The following is an 11,346-nucleotide window of genomic DNA, read 5'->3' on the forward strand; positions in this document are numbered from 1 at the left end:
CCCTGGGAATCTCCTGGTATTCCCAGAGCTTCAGCTCATTAGCTTCTCTAGAGAACGCTCAGTTCTAGAGGAGTTTTCAAGACTTGTCACAGATGTGAGCAAAGTGCTTAACACGAATATACCACCGCTACGGTAAGTTTTCAAGTTCGGCTATTGCTTTGTATTACTTACTTATAAATATGTAATGAAGCGAAATCCACCGTTGCTCCATGTAGCAACCAGAGGAGTGTCTGTATTTCCCTTCACTAACAGTTTCAGTGGCCTTGTGGGTCTATTACACAAGGTGGAAGCTTAACATGCAGAGAAACGTACACCGACTACCTTCCTGTGTCTTAGGTGTTGCTCCTTTATTCAAACAGTACCTATTTTGTGCATAAATTACCCAAACTATAACAGTGGAGGAAGGGCAGGCCGACCTGAAAATAACTGAGATGGTAAGCCCAGCCTCTGAAGACAACAGCTTTCAGAAGAGAAATATCTGCAGTCAATTCCCCTGTGAGTGAGACACAAACAGGCACGCTCTGCCCCGGAAAGCGAGGAATCACGGGAGTCTGGCAGAGGCGCCCTCCCTTCATTTTGGGAATGTAACTCCACTTTTTAATTTTCTCTCCAAGTTTCTAAAATAAAGTTCTAAGCCTGTCTGATCATAAGTCCTAGACCCAGATTAACATCCAGTCATAATGTCACTAACTTCAGTCATGTCCCATGATTAAGAGAAAATCTTTTCAAATAGTTTCCAGAAAGAAATAAAAGTATACTGAGCACTTCATTGCACATTAAATGAGCAGCCCATTACTATCTGGGGTTATTTATACAGTACGGATAAACACTAAATAGAGGCCGGTGCCCCGGCTCACTAGGCTAATCCTCTGCCTGCGGCACCAGCATCCCTGCGGCACCAGCACCCCGGGTTCTAATCCCAGTCGGGGTGCCGGATTCTGTCCCGGTTGCCCCTCTTCCAGGCCAGCTCTCTGCTGTGGCCAGGGAGTGCAGTGGAGGATGGCCCAAGTGCTTGGGCCCTGCACCCCATGGGAGACCAGGGAAAGCACCTGGCTCCTGCCTTCAGATCAGCGCTGTGCACCGGCCGCAGCGGCCATTGGAGGGTGAACCAACGGCAAAGGAAGACCTTTCTCTCTGTCTCTCTCTCTCTCTCTCACTATCCACTCTGCCTGTCAAAAAAAAAAAAAAAAAAAAACACCAACACACCAGTAAATAGAAACAGTTCATATAGAAACAGTAAAAAACATTAAGTCAGCTTCCCTATCTCACTGAAACTTACCTTAGCAGCTAGAAAGCAGATATGGCTGAAAGAGGGGGTGGGTATTTGGCACAGCAGTTACGTTGCTGCTGCTTGGGCTGCCCGCATCCCATATCATAGTCTTGTTTGGGTCTCAGCTACTCCACTTCCAGTTCAGCTTTCTGCTAACGCACACCCTGGGAGGCAGAAGCCGATGGCTCAAATACTTGAATCCCTGCCACCCACATGGGAGACCCAAATGGAGTTCTAGGCTCTTGGCTTGCCTGGCTCAGCCTAGATAGTGCAAATGGAAGATATCACTCACGCGCTCTCTCTGCCTTTCAAAAATAAAATGAAAGGAAATTTAAAATTTCAAAAAAGAAATGGCTACAGGAAAGCTACATGACCAGAGAAGTATTCCCTAAAATATGCTTTAAACATGGAGTCAATTTTTCCCACTTTTTCTTTTGTGTGTGAATGCGTGAAAATATTTCACAGATTAATGTTAGCCCTCTGAATCCACGGATTGTACTTCTGTAGATTCAACCAACTGTAGATTGAATATATATATATATATATATATATATATATAAGCTGCATCTTTACTAAACATGGAGTCTTTTTTTCTTGTTCTTATTCCCTACACAAAACAGTATAACAACTATCTACATGGCACTAGGTATTATAAGTAATCTAGTAATCATTTCAAGTATATGAGAGGATGTACATAGGCTATATGCAAATACTACACCATTTTTAAAAAACTGAGAGTCAGAGAGACAGAGAGAGCTCCTGTCCACTGATTTGCTTCCTAAACGCCTGCAACAGCTAAGACTGCGTCACAAGAAAGCCAAAAGTAGAAAGTCAATACAGTTCTCCTGTGTAGGGGCAGGGGCCCAGTCAGTTGATCCATCGCCCTTCTCCTTCTCAGAGTCTACATTAGCAGAAAGCTGGAATCAGGAGCCAGAGCCGGGACTTGAACACAGGCACTCGGATATGGGATGTGGGCATCTTAATCATTAAGCCAAACCCACCCCTAAGCTATTTTTTTTTTTTAATCTGAAAGGCAGAGATACAGAGAGAGAGGAGAGAGGAGAGAGAGAGAGAGAGAGAGAGATATCAAGATCTTCCATCTGTTAGTTCACTCCACACATTTCAGCAATGGCTGGGGCTGGCCGGGATGAAGCCAGCAGTCTCCTTCAGGTCTCCCACATGCGTGCAGGGGCCCAAGCACTTGGGCCATCTTCTGCTGCCTTCCCAGGTGCATTAGCAAGGAGCTGGATTGGAAGTGGAGCAGCCAGGACTCAAACTGGTGCCCATAGGAGATTTCTGCACTGCAGGCGGAGGCTTAATCTGATACCCCACAACGCTGGCCCCCTATGCTATTTTTAATAAGCAACTTGAATATGTGAAGACTTTGGTATCCGTGGGGGTCCTGGAAAAAAAAAAACTACAACCTTTGAGTACTGAATGATGATTATATTAAAATTCAAAGTTGAACTACGATGTATGATTGGGTCATTGTATGAAAACATAATAATTTATTTAACTAATTCAAAATACTGGCCGGTGCCGCGGCTCAATAGGCTAATCCTCCACCTGTGGTGCCAGGACCCCAGGTTCTAGTCCCAGTCGGGGCACCGGATTCTGTCCTGGTTGCCCCTCTTCCAGGCCAGCTCTCTGCTGTGGCCAGGGAGTGCAGTGGAGGATGGCCCAAGTGCTTGGGCCCTGCACCCCATGGGAGACCAGGAGAAGCACCTGGCTCCTGGCTTCGGATCAACGCGATGTGCCGGCCACGGTGGCCATTGGAAGGTGAACCAACGGTAAAGGAAGACCTTTCTCTCTGTCTCTTTCTCTCTCACTGTCCACTCTGCCTGTCAAAAATAAAAATAAAAATTCTTGAACTAGGTTACACCATGAGCGGAATTGTGCCCCCTCTCCCCTAAATTGGTAAATTGATGTCCTAATCCCTAGTTCCTCAGATTATGACTGTATTTTGGATATAGCGTTTTTAAAAAGAACTGAGTTCAAATGGTCATTAGAGGGCCCTAACCAAATATGAGTGGTGTCACAGAAAGGAAATTTGGACATAGACACATACAGAGGGAAGACATGTAAAGAAACAGAAGATGGCCATATACAAGTCAAGCCGAGAGGCTTCACAAGAAACCTCTGTTGACTGACACCTTGATCTTGGATTCATATCCTCCAGAATTGTGAGAAATGCATTTCTGTTGTTTACGTTATCCAGTCTCTGGTGCTTTGTAGCAGCAGGCCTAGCAAACTAATAATACCCTACAGGCTGTTTCTAATTTTTTCCAATTAGAAACATCTTTGTATTTCACTCTCTGGGCATATATCCAATTATTTCCTTGGAATAAGTTTCTAAACAAGTATTGCTGGGTCAAAGGGTGAGTATTTTTTTAGGCTCCTGGTGTGTATTGTCAAATTGTTCAGGCTGAGGGTGCGGTTTCCAGACACTGCCAAGGCCACTCGTCTTCCTGGTGCCAGAGTTTTTTGTGCACTTTTCCTATTTTTTTTCTAATTATGTGTTTTTCAAGTTTTCCATGAGGAATCCATGTTGTTTTTTTATAATAATGCACATAATCATTTTAAAAATATTGAATTATTTATTTAAGAGATGGACAGAATTCCTACGTGCTGGTTCACTCCCAAAATGCCCACAATAGTTGAGGCAGGGGGCCAGGGCTAGAGCCAGGAGCAAAGCAGTTTTCCCATTTGGGTGGCAGGAACTCAGTTAATCCAGTCATTTCTATGGCCTCCCAGGACAGGAAGCTGCAGTCAGAAGCCAGGGCCGAGAATCAAACCCAGGCAACCTGCTATGGCATGCAAGTCCCTTAACTGCTAGGTCAAAGACCCACCCTCATATTCATCTTTAAAAAGGATAAAAGAGTCTATTCAAAGCATTTCCACATTTTATTGTATTAAAATAAAACTGTTGTAGAGCTTTGGTTTTGCAATATGAAAGCATTTTGGAGGTGAATGGTGGTGATGGCTGCACAACATTATGAATGTATTTAACACCTCTGACCTGTAGATTGATGGTAAATTTTGTTATGTGTATTTCAACACAATAGTGAAAAAGATGAAAATGTTTCACGAAGCAGAACCGAAAGCTTCTCAGGAGAAGATAAACCACACGCGGCAGGCTGGGACTCCTGCAACCCATCCTGGAGTACGTGGGTTGAGTCCTGGCTGCTCTGAGATTCCAATCCAGCTTCCTGCTGATGCACCTGGGAAGGCAGATCATGGCCCACGTACTTGGGTTCCTGCCACCCACGCGGGAGACCTGGATGGAGTTCTTGGCTCCTGGCTTCAGCCTGGCCTAGCACTGGCTGTTTCGGGTATTTAGAGAGTGAACCAGTCAATTGAAAATCTCTCCCCACACCTTAAAATATAAAAAGGAACACAGTGATTTATTTTTTAATTAAAAAAATTTTATTTGACAGTTATAGACAGTGAGAGAGAGAGAGACAGAGAGAAAGGTCTTCCTTTTGTTGGTTCACTCCCCAAATGGCCGCTATGGCCGGAGCTACGCCGATCCGAAGCCAGGAGCCAGGTGCTTCTCCTGGTCTCCCATGGGGTGCAGGGCCCAAGCACTTGGGCCATCCTCCACTGCACTCCCGGGCCACAGCAGAGAGCTGGCCTGGAAGAGGGGCAACCAGGACAGAATCAGGTGCCCATATGGGATGCCAGCGCCGCAGGTGGAGGATTAACCTACTGTGCCATGGCGCCATCCCAGAATGATTTCTATTCTGCTAAACTGTGATAATTTAAAAGTTTCGTTTCTGTTCAAAATTTCAAAACAGTGAAATAGAGTTCAAGCTCAAGATATAACATTTATATATGGGTTACAGCATTTTTAGTGCACACAGGAAATATTTTACTGAATTTGCATAACATCTTAAAGATTGAAATTTATTTCTTAAAATTGTTATTCTTCATTATATAATAAGCACAGTATAATTATTCATCACTGCAACACGCAAATATTTAGACATACATGATTTCTGTTTATGTAAAAGCATATTAATATAATGACAAATAGAAATCACTTTTCCTTTTTTTTGTTCTATATTTATTATTACTACTATCATTGCTACTATACAAAGTTCAAAAAAAGGGAAAACATTTAAAAAGACTTATTTATTTATTTTGAAAGAGTAACAGAGAGAAAGGAAGAGACAGAAAGACAAAAAGAGAATCTTCCATATGCTGGTTCACTCCCTAGATGGCCTCAATGGCCAGTGGTGGGCCTAAAACCAGGAGCCAAGAGCTTCACCTGGGTCTCCCAAACGGGCAGCAGGGGCTCAAGCACTCAGGGCATCTTTTTTTTTTTTTGACAGGCAGAGTGGACAGTGAGAGAGAGAGACAGAGAGAAAGGTTTTCCTTTGCCGTTGGTTCACCCTCCAATGGCCGCCGCGGCCGGCGCGCTACGGCCGGCGCACCGTGCTGATCCGATGGCAGGAGCCAGGAGCCAGGTGCTTTTCCTGGTCTCCCATGGGGTGCAGGGCCCAAGCACCTGGGCCATCCTCCACTGCACTCCCTGGCCATAGCAGAGGGCTGGCCTGGAAGAGGGGCAACCGGGACAGAATCCGGCGCCCCGACCAGGACTAGAACCCGGGGTGCCGGCGCCGCTAGGCAGAGGATTAGCCTAGTGAGCCGCGGCGCCGGCCTCAGGGCATCTTTTGCTCCTTTCCCAGGCCGTTAGCAGGGAGCAGGATAGAAACTGGAGCAGCTGGGACTCAAGCTGGTGCCCATGTGGGATGCCAGCATAGCAGGCACTGGCTTGACCAGCTATGCCACAGCACAAGCCCAAATAAAAATAAATTTTCACTCATGTTTCTTTTTCTGGACAAGATTAGCATTTATTTCATTCATTATGCTTATTAAACACCAATTAATTGTATAGAGGGCAGAGGTAAAAGTTGATTCATTCTATGGGACTGGTGTTTCACTTAGCAGTTGTCATTAAGATACCTGTGTCCCACATCAAAGTACCTAGATCTGACACTTGGCTTCAGCTCCTGACTCTAGCCCCTGCTAATGCAGACCCTGAAAGGTAGCAGTGATGGCTCAAGTAGCTGGGAGACTTGGAATGAGTTCCCAGCTTCTGGCTTCAGTTCAGTCCAACCCCAGCCAATGCATGCCTTTGAGAATGAACCTGTGGATGGAAGCACTGTCTGTCTCTTTGACTTTCAATTTTCAAAAAACCCATCCTATTTCAAATGCTCATGCGTTAGATACGATAGCAAAGGTATATGCTCAGGAAGTGCTTGTTGAATGTATGAAGTAGTCAGTGTTAAACGGATTTGAACAAACTATTATGTAAGGACTTACTCTCTTTCCAAAGTAACCAGACTATATACTAACTAAAGACACTGACACTTTTATTTCTAATTGGTAAAAACTAGTTACTCAGATGCAAGGCCAGTCAAATCACATTTTTTTTTTCAAGAGGCAAAGCATGCCTATCTAGAATGTGACAAGGAAGTCAATGTTTGACCTGGACCGTAGTCACAATGCAACAATTTTAAAATGACCCATAAATCCTGTGACGTGAGTCACCCGTTTTACGAATGCAAGTTCTTGAGTTTAACAGACACAGGTATAGTGCCACTGAGTGTCATGAGAGCACCCAGCAGGCCGCCTGCAGGTAGGTAGTTCACTAGAAGACGGGAAGAGGATTTTCTGCTGTTGTTTTCTTCAGCCAAAAAGAGTGAGCAGCCTACTTACGCCACCACTTCCTTTACCCTTGCAACAGCAGCCGGCTATGTTTCTAGGACAGTAAGTTCCCTAGGTTTTCCCACTTCTAACATGTGGATAACAATGTAAGATTTTCCACTGCTCTAGAGATCAAAGGGGTTCTGGGCTTTGAGCTTCTTGAATTCCAGGCACTGTTCCTGTTTTCTTAGTTTTGGTTTGTCTGTCTGTCTCTGTCTCTCTCTTTCTGTCCCTGTCTCTCTCCATTCTTCACACACACACACACACACACACACACACACACACACGAAAGAATGCTGTTCCCTAATCCTAGTTACAAAGGGGCTTTGGGTGTTGGCTCACATCTTTGAGATGTCAGTGCTGAAGTGGAGCTTATCTGAATAATTCAAGGAACTGTTTGAATCAAAAGGGAAGCCTTGCTTTACTAATTTTAGTTGAAATGTAACCTTAAAAATGAATGTTTCAGAGTCCATTTTATTTTGAAACTCAAAAAAGGAAATGATATAAATTTGTACAATTTTTTCCTTTTTTTTTTAAATTGGGGAGTTAATTTCCTTTCCTCCCTCTCTATCTGGGGAGGAGTTCACTTAAGCTGGAGGAGCCTAAGTGGACGGAGACTAAGAAAGGTGCGGGAAAGAACAGTGGATAATTACACGACACAAAGACATATTATTATTTTCCATAAAATTGGTAGCTCTTATGTTGCTCTAATTTGCACATAGTTTTCTTCTAACCCTCACAAGCTATACAAATGCACATTGATTTGCACAACAAATGTTACTGAAAAGACTACTTGTACTGGAGGAGAGCCTATTTAAAAAGTATTGATGAATCCTTTTACTTGAAGAATCACTTTCTATTCTGTGATGCCCAGTTTTAAGCAAATCTGCTTAAAAAGAGGCACTCCCACCCATGTGCTGTATAATGGAATACATACCTTTTGAATTCTAGCCTGAATTTCACTATGTTTTGGTCTAGAAAAGCCAGTCTAGCAGGATTATTGGCATCAATAACCTTTTGAAAAATGAAAATGTAAGTTATCCATTATACACTAAAGTTAAATATATATCCTTTGTATACTAAATTTATTTCTATAAATTTATTTATATTTATACAATGTATAAATGAATATATATCCATTGTATACAAAGTCAAATTTGGGTCCCCATAATTCAGGTGAAACAGAGAAAGTTTGGGAATAAATGAAGAGAGCATTTCATATATGATATATGAGTTATAAGATACATGAGATTAAGGCTCAAGGGAAGGAAGAAACGAGATTTTGTAGTTTGGTGAAGAAAAACCTTTAGGAGAACTTTATATTTAACTTTTTAAATAGCTAAAAGTATATCACCTGATGTTTTGTTTAACAGGTGCAACCAAAAAAATAAATAACCCAGAGTGATAACTAGAACAATTTTAGGCAGAGATGGTACCCAAAGTCTCAATTGCAAGAGTAATTCTTCTTAGGCTAATGGCACACAGCTTCACACTTTATGGCTCAGCCTGCCTTGAAGCAAGGGGTCTGACTTAGAGCAAATGTTTCTCAATGGTCTACCACTCTAAAGGACTGAATCGAAACTCCTTTGTCTCACCTTCCTTTTAAAGAGTGGCTTTACTTTTCTACTTTTCTCGGCTATTTCTTCAAGTTTAAAGAAATGCACTGGGGCCAGCGCTGTGGCATAGCAGGTAAAGCCGCCACCTGCAGTGCCAGCATCCCATCTGGGCCAGCTGCTCCACTTCCAATCCAGCTCTCTGCTATGGCCTGGGAAAGCAGTAGAAGATGGCCCAAGTCCTTGGGCCCCTGCACCTGCGCGGGAGACCTGGAAGAAACTCCTGGCTCCGGGCTTCAGATCGGCCAATTGGGAGTGAACCAGCAGATGGAACACCTCGCTCTCTTTCTCTGCCTCTCCTCTCTCTGTGTAACTCTTTAAATAAATAAATAAATCTTAAAAAAAAAAAAAAAGAAATGCATTAAGAAAGAGAAATCTATAAAAACAACCAAGTAGACTTTGAGTATAGAAAGATTTCTAAGTACCCCATTTGCTTAATGATGCTTACATAATAAATGTTTGTTTTGGGTTTAAGGAAAGCCATACTGGGACAGGATAACACAACTCTTTAATCATTGACCTCATGACTGAGCACTGGATCCTATTCATGTTCAGGTTCCAACAGGAGGTGGGGAGGAATAAAGAAATAAAATAACAGTGAACTTCCTAGGGAAGAGAAATGCTTACCACTGGACAGATAAACAAGCTGCCTTACTTCAAAGTTTAACCAGGGCTGGCTCTCTTCTTAAATTTATTTCAAAATGATAAGAATTTCCTTTAGGCCCTTATATTCATGTTTTGTCTAGAATGAAAGTTTGTGGAAGAGGTACAAATGAAAAGCTTATGAAGATTAGGAAGGTAATATAAATAAGTAAATCTTGTTGGGAATAAGACATTTGGGAGTTGCTGGGTTTGAGGAAAGCCTAGGTTCCACCTGAAAGGCAATCAAATAAAAATACATTGTGAATATTGTGCAGACCAAACAAAACACAGCTGGCTGGCTAACTTCAGTCCTATGCTCATGTGTTTTGGCTTCTTTCTTAGAGAACAGGAACTAAACTATTCCTTCTGGTATGTCAGACACATAAAAGTACAGAAAATCAAAGTAATTGAGAGGAAGGTCTACATAAAGCATGGTTGACTGAAATTCTCCATACCTTAGGAGAGGCTATTTTTAGAATTGTAGTCAAATTGTGAATTGAAGAATCCTGCTTCTGATCTCATTTTAATTTTTCAAATACACTTTGGGCTGTGGAATTTATCTCTGTGTAAATCTCTCTGAAAGTTTGGAGTTCCCCCTAACCCCTGCCCATGGGTCAAAAGTCAGTTGCTGGGAGGGGCCGGCATTGTGGCATAGCGGGTTAAGCCACCTCCTGCAGCACCCGGATCCCATATGGGCACCGATTTGAGTCTTGGCTGCTCCACCTCTGATTCAGCTCCCTGCTAATGGCCTGGAAAAACAGTGACGAAATCCCAAGTCCTTGAGCCCCTGTACCCCTGTGGGAGACCTGGAAGAAGCTCCTGACCCCTGGCTTTGGTCTGACCCAGCCCTGGCTGTTGCAGCCACTTGGGGAGTGAACCAGAGGATGGAAGACCTCTCTCTTTCTCTCTCTCTCCTTCTCCCTCTTTCTGTAACTGACTTTCAAATAAAATAAATAAATCTTAAAAAAAAAGGGTCAATTTCTGACTCAGATGTGACCTATGAAAGGTCAACCCTCTGATCTTTTGTAGTACTTTGGTTTATCTAGATAGATGCAGTGATGTCTCATTCTTTCCTATTTCATTTTTCATCTTCATTTTGTTAAAGATTTATTTATTTATTTGAAAGTCAGAGTTACAGAGAGAGAGAGAGAGATCACCTTCCACGTGCTGGTTCACTCCCCAAATGGCTGCAGTGACCAGCTCTGGATCGGGCTGAAGCCAGGAGCCAGGCACTTCTTCCAGGTCTCCCACTCGGAAGAAGTACTTGTTCCATCTTCTGCTGCTTTTCCCAGGCCATTAGCAGGGAACTGGATGGGAAGTGGAGCAGCCGGACAAAACTGGTGCTGGCGGCAGCTTTACCCACTACACCACAACGCTGCCCTCCATTTTCATCTTTAGTACATGAGGTATCAGTAGCTGCTTTTATCACCAAGACTTGCAAGTAAGTTTTTGTAATTGGAGAACTTCTTGTCACTGTATATATCTGAAGGCATCTTAATAACTTAGAGATAAAAAAAAAAGCTTTTTAGGGGCTGGCACTGTGGCTCAACGAATTAAAGCCCTGGCCTGCAGTGCCAGCCTCCCATTTGGGCCCCAGTTCAAGTCCCAGCTGCTCCTCTTCCGATCCAGCTCTCTGCTATGGCCTGGGAAAAGCAGTAGAAGACGGCCCAGGTCCTTGGGCCCCTGCACCCACTTGGGACTAGCTCAGCTAGTGTGGCCATTTGGGGACTGAGCCAGCAGATGAAAGACCTCTCTGTCTCTGCCTCCCTCTGTAACTCTTTCATATAAATAAAATAAATCTTAAAAAACAAAAAGCTTTTTACTAATAGGAAAATGGTACCTTTTGTCCTCATGATGATGAGCCACAAAATCGCACTGAAGGCTGTTCACTGACTGTGCTTATTAGTAGGAATGCAGTTTTGGGGTAAAACATAGCCCCTAAAAATGGCTGTGAAGCATTCAAGAGAAACACTTACTGATACCTGTCCAAGGACTGTCCAAATAGAGCTATTTCTCTTGTCTACCAGGTCAGTTTGTCTTGGGTGATACACATATAGGGTGTTTCCTAGCAGCCATCTGAACAATCTTACAGGATCTTTTGTTCTTTTT

Source organism: Oryctolagus cuniculus, chromosome 3 (genome assembly GCF_051225735.1).
Source record: "Oryctolagus cuniculus isolate XC-2025 breed Fujian yellow rabbit chromosome 3, ASM5122573v1, whole genome shotgun sequence".
NCBI classification, from domain to species: domain Eukaryota; kingdom Metazoa; phylum Chordata; class Mammalia; order Lagomorpha; family Leporidae; genus Oryctolagus; species Oryctolagus cuniculus.